This window comes from Capsicum annuum, chromosome 3 (assembly GCF_002878395.1).
Source record: "Capsicum annuum cultivar UCD-10X-F1 chromosome 3, UCD10Xv1.1, whole genome shotgun sequence".
Classification (NCBI taxonomy): Eukaryota; Viridiplantae; Streptophyta; class Magnoliopsida; order Solanales; family Solanaceae; genus Capsicum; species Capsicum annuum.
The window spans coordinates 25,541,450-25,552,069 of record NC_061113.1 but is presented as its reverse complement, the minus strand read 5'-3'; positions in this window follow the sequence as shown (position 1 = coordinate 25,552,069).

Genomic DNA, 10,620 nt, shown 5'->3' with positions numbered 1-10,620 from the left:
TTAGTTTAGCAGGCTACTATTTGAGTTTTGTTGAGGGTTTTTCATCTATTACAGATCTATTAACCAAGTTGACCCAGAAAAAGGTTACTTTTCAATAGTCCAATGCTTGGGAGGTAAGCTTTCAAAATCTCAAAGATTTGTTGACATCAACTCCTATATTGACTTTGCCTAAGGAGGATGTAGGTTTTACCATCTTTTGTAATACTCTTGATGTTAAACTAGGTGTTGTGTTGATGCAGAAGGGTAAGGTAATTGCATGAAATTTTCATCATTTAAAGTTCTATGAGAAGAATTACCATACCTATGATTTAAAGTTATGCATGATTGTTTTCGCTTTGAAGTTGTGGTGCACTACTTGTATGGGGTCCACTATGAGATCTTCTTGGGATCATCATAGCCTTCACTATTTCTTTGCCTTGTGACATCATAATATGAAGCAGCATCATTGGCTTAAGTTACTCAAGGATTATTACCACTATTCTCTATCATTCGATAAGGCTAATGTAATTGCGGATGCCTTGAGCCGAAGGTCAATTAGCATGGGTATCTTGGCGAATCTTTGACCCAGGAGAGGCCATTAGCCTTAGAGGTTCAGTCTTTGGCTAACTAGATAGTTATGCTTGATATTTTGACACCTGGATATGTTTTAACATTTGTAGAGGCTAGATCTTCCTTAATGAAGTAGATTCAGGCTCATCGATTTGATGATGCTGGGTTGAGAGTGATTTGACATAAGGTGTTATATAGTGAGGCTATAATAGCTTCACTTGATCTAGATAGTGTCTTAAGGATTAGAGGCCGAGTCTATGTGCTAAAAGTGGGTGATTGGTTAATCTTGATATTAGAGAAGGCTCATTATTCCAGGTATTCCATTCATCCAGGAGTGACTAAGATGTATTGTGATTTAAGACACCACTACTAAAAGGGTGGCAAGAAAAAAGATATAGCAGATTTTGTAGCTCATTGCCTATGTTGCTAGTAGGTTAAGGTCGATCACTTGAGTACTAGTGGTTTGTTTCAGAGGTTACTCATTCCCGAGTGGAAATAGGAACAGATCACTATAGACTTTATGACTGGGTTGCCTTATACTTCTTGTAGTTCTAATAGTGTTTGGTACATCGTGGATTGATTGACCAAATTTGCTCATTTTATTCCTGCTCATATTTCTTTCAGTGCTGAGAGGTTGGCTCATATTTACAATCATGAGATAGTTTGTCTTCATGGTGTATAATTGTCTATCATCTCAGATAGAGGTTCAGTGTTTAGATCTCACTTTTGGATGACTTTTTAGGAATATTTGTGTACTCTGGTTAATCTTAGCTTAGATTTTCACCCAAGAATAATGGCCAGTCAGAAAAATGATACAAATTTTGAAGAATATATTTTGAGCTTGTGTTATGGACTTTGGAGGTTAGTAGGAGCAGCATCTAGCTTTGGAGGAGTTTGTGTATAATAATAGCTGCCATACTAGTATTGAGATAGCTCCTTTAAAGTATTTATATGGTAGCTATTATCACTCTCTAGTTGGTTGGTTTGAGGTTTCTAAGATTAGACCTCGAGGTACAAAGTTGCTTTGCAAGTATTTGGATAGAGTTCAGGTCATTCAAGATATACTTTGAGCGACTTAGAGTAGGTAGAAGTGTTATGTGGATCGTAGACTTTGTGCCTTGAGATTTGGTGTTGGTGATCGAGTCTTCCTTCTTGTATCTCCTATGAAGGTCATAATGAGGTTTACAGAGATGGGCAAGCTTAACCCCATGTATAAAGGACCATTTGAGATTCTTTGGGATATTAGGAATGTGGCTTATAAGTTAGTATTTCCCCTAGATTTATCAGTTGTTCATCCAAGTTTTTATGTTTTCATGCTTCGATGTTACATTTTGAATGAGTCACATATCATTCATTAAGATTCATTACAGTTAGATGAGAGGTTGTATTTTGTTGAGGAGTCTCTCTCCATTATAGCCAGAGATGTCAGACAGTCATATTCTAGAGATATTCCTATAGTTATGATCTAGTTGAGGCATCGACATGTAGATGTGGCTACTTGGGAGGTCGAGTTCGATATACGTGGTAGTTGCTCCCAACTTTTTTCTGATTCAGGTATTTCTCTTTACTTTAGTTTAAGTACGATCTTTATTCTTAGTGTTGGATTATATAATGACTTGATTTATAAGAATTATTCATTTTTATGTGATTTGATCATTTAACCCCTTCCCGAGGTTGCCTTGTAATATATTTGGAGCATGGGTATAATTGTCATGGTTCCTAATGTATTTTGCTGTAATTTATGTGAGTTTGTAGTTTTTGGAGGTTAAAAGGCATTATAATTGACCTAGGTCAACATTTATTGTTTTGTGCATTAGACGGCAAACGGACATCGCTAGTAGATCCAAGATGTCAAATTTAGGTTGGTAGCATGGTTGGTGTGACTTTGGTATCTTATTTTGACCCTCAGTTTGAAAAGTTCTGAAATTAAGTCTCGGGAGACAATTTTATAAAAATGATGTTTTTTTGATAATATGATGTTGTCAGTGGAGATTTGGAATTTTTCCAACTCTTCAGCTGGTACACCCAGCTAGTGCCACTTCTTAAGAGACCCTTGGGTCGCTTAAGTGAAGGGCCACTTACTGGCTAGCCGATTACTTAAGCTACTAGTCTGTCCGCTTGTATGCTTCTTAAGCGAAGCCATTTCGCTTAAGCATAGGTCACTTGAGCATCCAGTCACTCCACTTTAGTGAAGGGCCCAGCCTTCAAAGGTACCTCTTAAGCGGCAATTGACCAAGAACGAAATAGCTTTTTAAGTGGCCCAGTTTCTGCTTAAGAGGCACCTAGTAGTCTTAAATACCGCCCCTTTCTTGATTTTTTCACTATTTTATAGACTTACAGCTTCGAATTTTAGAATTTTTGAGTGATTTCTTCCATTTTCAACCTTGGGTAAGCTTTAAACCCCTATTTCAGTCATTTTTCTTCGATTCATGTCATCTAAATCTTGTTAAATTAGGATTTCAAAAGTGAAATTTGGGAATTTATCCTCGTAAGGCCAAAATTATTATTTCTTTGATTTAAATCCCAATTTTAACCCGTTTTCACTTAGGCTTTCTTTTAAGGTTTCCTTGAATCTTGGATAATGTATTTTTGGACTAAAATTCTGTTTTTACTCTTTTTTTCAAAAACTCATTTTGAGGGTCTATTTTTACCCCAACTAATGGACAATATGGGTATCGTTGTTTTCTTTTTCCTGCAAAGATTCTATATTTGTATGTTTAGTTGATTTTGAGTCCGCTCATAAAGGGAAAGCTCTATGTTGAAGGATTTTGATTAATTCTTCATTTGAGGTAGGTTAGAGTTTAACTTTCTTTAGAATGGGTTGGTTAGTTAATATTGATACAAAATCATGTTATAGGTATGGGTATTAATCATGGAAAGGTTGTTATTCCTATTTTGTGCTCGTGTGGGGCCATACATTGCTGCTATTTAGTGGTTTTGAGATATTATTTGCTATATGTGACCATATGGGGTTTATATGATGTTGGCTTGGTATGTATATAATTGGTTATTTTCTTCTTGGTAAAGATTGCTTAAGTTGGGATTTATGTGATATCAATGGCATATTATTGTATATCTTACTCTACAGGTATATATGTTTAATGACGTGAGGCAGGAGAATGAGGTAGAAGTGAAGCTGGAATCACAGGAGGTATGTAAGAGGGATAGTTTCAAGTATCTCGGGTCCGTGATCCAGAGTAACGAGGAGATTGACGAGGATGTCTCGCACCGTATTGGGGAGGGATGGATGAAGTGGAAGCTCGCGTCGGGGGTGTTGTATGATAAGAAGGTGCCGCCCAAGCTGAAAGGCAAATTCTACAGGGTGGTAGTCCGTCCGGCCATGTTGTATGGAGCGGAGTGTTGGCCAGTTAAGAACTCCAACATCCAAAAAATGAAGGTGGCAGAAATGCAGATGTTGCGCTGGATGTATGGGCTGACTAGAGGGAATAGAGTTTTGAATGAGACTATCCGGGAGAAGATTGGTGTGACTCCAGTGGAGTGCAAGATGCGGGAAGCCCGATTGAGATGGTTCGGACACGTGAAGAGGAGGGGCATGGATGCCTCAGTTCGTAGGTGTGAGAGGCTAGCGTTGGATGATTTTAGGTGGGGTAGGGGTAGGCCGAAGAAGTACTGGGGTGAGGTGATTAGGAGGGACATGGAGCAGTTACAGCTCACCGAGGACATGACCCTAGATAGGAAGGTCTGGAGGACACGAATTAGGGCAGAAAACTAGGGCCGGTTTGGGTCGCTAGTGTAGGGAATTACTTGGTAGGGGTTTTATTCTTGTTATGATTCCGTGTTCCATGTTTTATTACGAATCTGTGTGCTTTCCTCTGTTTTCTAATACTTATGGGTGCCGTATTTATGTTATGTAATCTAGTTCTGTGCTTTACTATGAGTTTGTGTGGTATCTCGTGACTTGAGCCGGGGGTCTATCGAAAACAGCCTTTCTACTTCTTTAGAGGTAGAGGTATGGACTGCGTACATCTTACCCCCCCCAGACCCCACTAGGTGGGAATACACTGGGTTTGTTGTTGTTGTTTTACTCTACAGGTATATGGATTATATTGGATCATGGACGGTTAGCTTACTGAGTAGATTGTTGGCTTCTATTTTTGTATATTTCTTGGATTTTGAAATTCTCATTTTGGTTTGTTTGTGATCATTACATCTTCATATCATATACATTCATGAGGCATCACTACCGCTATGGAAATACTACTTTTTTTGACAAAAAAATGTAACATCTTTAAATATCCTCTGCCAAAGAACATATGCCGGAGAGGAATTATGGATATTGGATTTGTGTGGAGGCCAAAAATTGTGACATCTTTAAAAATCCTCTACCAAATATCATTACACTATGGATGTCAAGTGCCTCTACAAAAGTATGAGTTATACCTCATTGGCCTATTGATGGTGTGGACAATCCCTAAAAAGATCTTTGAACCACTCGCAAGCATGATATAGATTCTCTTCTGGCTTCTATTTGAAGCACATAATTTCACTGCAAAGTCTCGTAGTCTTTTCAGACGAAAAAATTGAATGAGGGATTTCTGTGCCAAGTCATCCCATGTTGTGATTGAATTTGCCGACTCTATATTCAACTAAGTTTTTGCTTTCCTTAACAGTGAAAAGGGGAATAGTGTCAGTCTCACATAGTCAGCATTCACACTCATAGGGATGAATGTTTCACTGATTCCCAAAAAATTTTGCAAGTGAACCTGTAGATCTTCATGTGAAAGCCTGGTGAAATGTCCACTTCTAATCAGAAGCTGCACCATATTCTGCTTTAGCTCAAAATTACCTTCAACAGTCAATTTCTGAAAAAGGGAGGTCAAATTTGTTAGAAGTGGGATTGCCACTTCTCTAACTGTCCTGCGGGATGCTTATTCTTAAGCCATTGGAGCAGGATCATCTTGATATTTGTGGATTTACAAAATCCGAGGGAGAAGGATTGCTTCTTTCCTTCATTAATGGAGGTGTTGCTTGGGTTCGGGGCTTGGTTCAACCAACTCCTGATCCCTTTCCAGCTTACTCTCTTGAAAACCTATTTCCTACAAATACAAAACCAAGACAAAGTGTAAATCACCAAATAAATCTAAAACTAAAATAGTGGCCAATTTCCAAGTCCTCAGCAACGGCGCCAAAAACTTGACAGCACACACGCAAGTGTACGTGGCCTCACAGGTAGTAATGTATCCCTTTAACAAGCCAAGTATCGATCCTACATGGACTTGTGTTATAAAAAACTATTCCATTTTAGTTCATGATTCAAATTCAATTGATGAAAGAGTAACCAAAAGAGTTTGTGATTTGTAAACTAAAGTAAAGAATGCATAAAAAGCAAGACTTAAGAAAATCAATAGAGTAAAGCCCAGGGTTAAAGCCCTTCGAACAATCATCCTATGTTATTGAACTTCATTAGCTAACTCACTTATCTTGGTTGTTTATTCGTAGGGTTTATTGCATAATCATGGTCTCCTGACCTGCAACCGTTTACCTAACTTGAACATTACAACTACATCGTTGAGCAGGGATGTAATAATCTAATTATGTTCTTAAATGCTATCATCCTACATGTGAATCAAGTAAAAATTCTAGGTACACCCTTTTCCAAGACGCTAATTAAAATTCCTTATTTCATAAAGGAATAAGAACCCTACTTTGCTCATCCCCTCGTTCTATTTTCCTATTTCCTCTCCCGAGATCACAAGGTTGGCAATATATGTATTCTAAGTGTGATTAATCCTTAAAATAGTTAAGACAAGGATAAACAATCAGCCAAATATAATAAGAAAATCTAACTAAATTAATTCAACATGATAGTACTCATGTTATTGGCTTTAACCCCAGAAAGAAAGTTTTTAGCCACTAATCGACATTATTATGATCATGATTCTTGAATAAATGATATAATCTAATAGAAAGCTAAATTAAAGAATGAAAAACCTAAAAATGAAGTTGCAGAAGCCTTCTCAATTGTTCAAGACATCAAAAAAGTAATCAATAACATGTATAATTTATTGTATTTATAGTGTGCCAAGCCTTAGTCATGTAGGAGTAGGAAATCGCAATTTGGTCGTGTGTGGGAAATGGTCTGCGGGGCGTTAGTCAGGCCTCTTATAATGGTGGCACATTGCATGGAATATATTATGGAGGGAGGTCCATTCCGTGGCTCAAATCATGTGGTAATAGGTCCTTTAGGTGCCTATATCGTGCAGATTCTCTGGAAGTTGCATCCAAAAATTTGGCTAAGTATTTTGCTTTCCTCTTCCATCCCTTTTCTTGGTGTTGTTTTTCTTTGATTTTCAGCTTGTATTTCATCAAATATATCACCATAATCATCTTACCAATCATTCTACATGATAAAAAAACCAAAGATTATAGCTCATAACAACCAACGATTCATGACGATGAATCAAAAACACGATCTAAGACTAGGCTAGTCCACATTGATCTTCAACTTTTTGTTCCGACTCTAGAATTAATCCAATTGAACTTTGAAAGTTACAAACAAGTTTTTACACATATAATTACACATTAAATCCATTTGGAACGCGTTAACACACTAGAATCCAATGAAACCAACTAGACACACACCTAACTCAAGCTAGTAAAACTAGTTTTCTTGATTGAACTCTAAATGGCCAATTTAAACCCAAACTAGTTTGAAAACACCTTTACACATTGTAATCACATCCTTGAAGACCTATATGCTTATTTATACCATCATCACACATAAAGCACATGAATTGTCCTCAAAATAAGGCCCAAAACAAGGCTAAATAGGTTAGGATAATGACACTAAAGTGCATAAACACACCCAACATTAGAGTGTGCCATGCAGTAGATGATCTCTGGAGATTCTTGTAGTATTTTAAAGTATAAATAGATCTATGCTTCCAAAATTGATCTTCTAACCATTCTTATCTAGTTTATCTTTTGTTTCATATTCAGAGATAGATTTATGTTCCATTTTGGACTATCAGTTGTATATTTTGACTTTGAGATATTATTAGTTGGTTTTTACACTATGACACCAGACTTTGGGGTGATATATGGTATTATTATTATTTATTTTTCCTCTATTATTATATATGTGTAGTTCGACATTGTTCTAGAAGCCTTACCTTGGGATTTGGTGTTATTTTTCTCATTTCATATCAGTTGGGTGCTTGGATTACTTGTCATGGATTTTTGCAAAAAGTTCAATCATGACCCTTAGTTTTTGGGTTATGGCAGGTTTGATTCACACATTATTAATGACATTATTTTATGTTCAAGTTCGGTGATTTATGATATTAAGACCAATTCGATTCTGATATTATTGGTGATATTAGTTCTTTTTCAAGTCTGAAATATGAGATACTAGTTTTGATTCATGTCTGACATTGAGAGATTATCTATGATAGTTATGGAACCAGTTTGAGTTTGGTGTTAATGATATGTAAGTATCCTAGTGTATGGTTTAGAGATATGGTTAGTTGGTATAATTACTTTATTACTTCTCCTTCATTACACCCTCCAAGCTTATGAAGGCGCACATTGTGTTATTTGCTTTATTTGTATCTTTTGGGATTATGGGGGACCAGTTATTCATAGTTAGAAATGTTTTCTTTATTATTGCTATTCTAGTTGTTTACTTTTAGAATTTGGAGCATTATTCCAGGTTTTTTTCTTCTCCCTTGACTTAGCTTATTTATCTCACATTTTATTATATTTATATTATAATTTTTCTCAGTGGGCCGATGATGCCTATTGAGTATTGTGGCTTTGGTTCTCATACTATACTTCTATACCATTTTGGTTTAAATTCGAGTACTAGCTGCCACCGCTGGCATTGTGATTGTGCTGGCCAGAGTTTGGAGATAGGCTAAACACTCAAAGGCATCATTGAATTTTTCTCTGTCATTTTTCATGGATAGTACTTCTATTTTGAGACTGTTGTGTATTTCACTTTGATAATTCTTGTGTTCTTTTTATTAGGTCCTTCTGTACTGACTTTACTAGTTTATGAGATGATTTTACTTTTCGCTAATTTCTCTTTGTTTTCTCTATTATCTTTATGATTCATGTCTTGTAATTTAGTTACTTGAATAATTCTAGCATTTATTCTATTTTCCACCAATCAACCATTACTTATAGTTCTGGGCTGCAGTTTGTCTTACGTACATATAGGTTAAAGTAGGATCCATTATGACTCATGAAATTGGATCATGACAAATTGGTATTAGAGCACTAGGTTCATCAATATTATTGGTATAAGAGCATGTGTCAGGTAGATTCCTATGGATTGGAACGATGACATCCATTTCTTATCTTTGGGAGGCTATAGGACATTCTTAAGAGATCTTCACTTCCTTCACTCGTTTTATTTTGAGAGTCTGAGTTTTTTTCAAAGATTTATTGAGTTTCACTCTTTTGCAGATGGCTAGGACGTGTTCTACTTCTATAAAAGATGAGGAACCTGAGTAAATAACTACAGATCTTACTGATGTACGTGCATGACCTAGAAGTTAAGGATAGATAATAAATGTAGCCTCATCTAGAGATTAGGATAGGGAGACTTCACCAGACCCTATTTCTACACCTGCACTAGAGATTCCTCTACCCCAGTCAGTAGTGGGCCAGTGGGCAGCCCAGGATCCACAGGATTTAATTTTTTATCACTGCTTAGAGATGCATTGGTTCAGCTCTTGTGATTATTTAGTAATGCACCATATGATAGTGCTAGATCTATAGATCAGAGTGGTACTAAGATGGGGGCAAATCATATAGCTATGGCTCCCAGAGTTGAGGTCCTTCCAGAACTGGCAATTACTCAAGCGATAGTTGCCCATCCTACTATGTCTATTGAGGAGTAAAAGATGTTGAGTAGGTTCTTGAGATTGACTTTTCCCAAGTTTTATGGGGTGCCAAGTGAGGATGCTTATGAGTTCTTTGTTTCTTATGAGGATAGACTTCATTATTTAGGCTTAATTGATATTTGTGGTATTGACTACACTACCTTTTATTTATACATAGTAACACGATATTGGTGGATAGGTTATCTTGATTCTAGGATATCTTGATCTTCCGTATTGTCATGTAATTAGTTCTTGAAGGTTTTCTTGAAGAAGTATTTTTTTCATAGCCTTTAAGATAATCTGAGGGATTAGTTCTCAAGATTGGACAAGTGTTCCATGACTATTTTGAAATATGTGGATTGATTTCATGAGTTGTTAGGCATGCGATATCTATATTGCCAACCTAGTATGAGAGGATTATGTGTTTCATTCAAGAATTAAGATTTACTTTCTGCATGGATACACAAAGTTTCATTGTTTTTGGCAAGTATTTATTAAGGTTTCTAATCATGCTAAGATTATAAAGATGATGCATCACAAGGACCAAGGGGCAGTAATAAGAGGCCCTAATACTAGGGTATTTCAAATAGGAGTCAAAGTGGCTTATAATTTAGAGGTAGTAGTTCTTAAGGTAGATACCCTTCATGCTAGTCTTATGAGCATTAGGGTCAGTCTTGTAGGCTCATTCATATCGCACTTTAGATTACCGATGGAGGGAAAAGTAGCAATAGTGATCATCCTCTCTAAAGTATTGATCAACCTTTTGCATTTTGGATTTTCTAACTGAGATGGCTATATTGGACAAGCCAGATCTTTTAGAAAAAGCACAGGGCCTAGGGTATGTTAGATTACAGTTCCTTTGGTCATTTCTCTAAAGATTGTCCTTGATGTGGGATAGTTATTCCTACAACATAGACTGTTCTATTGATTAAGGCCGTTTTCCTCTAGTAAGAGGTGGTATATAGGTCATCCAGGTAGTCGTTAGGGCACTTATGGAGGTCCTCAGTAGGTAGGGTAAGATATCAGTCAAGTTTCTAATCATGAGGCCATTTATATATTAAACATAGAAGACCAAAGATAGAGTCTTTAGATTCTATTATTCTAATATGATCTCTGTGTCCCATAAGCTGGCTTTTGTTTTATTGAATCCGGGATCCACTTATTCTTATGTGTCTACTTATTATGCATCACAATTAGAGTTTTTTTGGGATTATTTATCTAT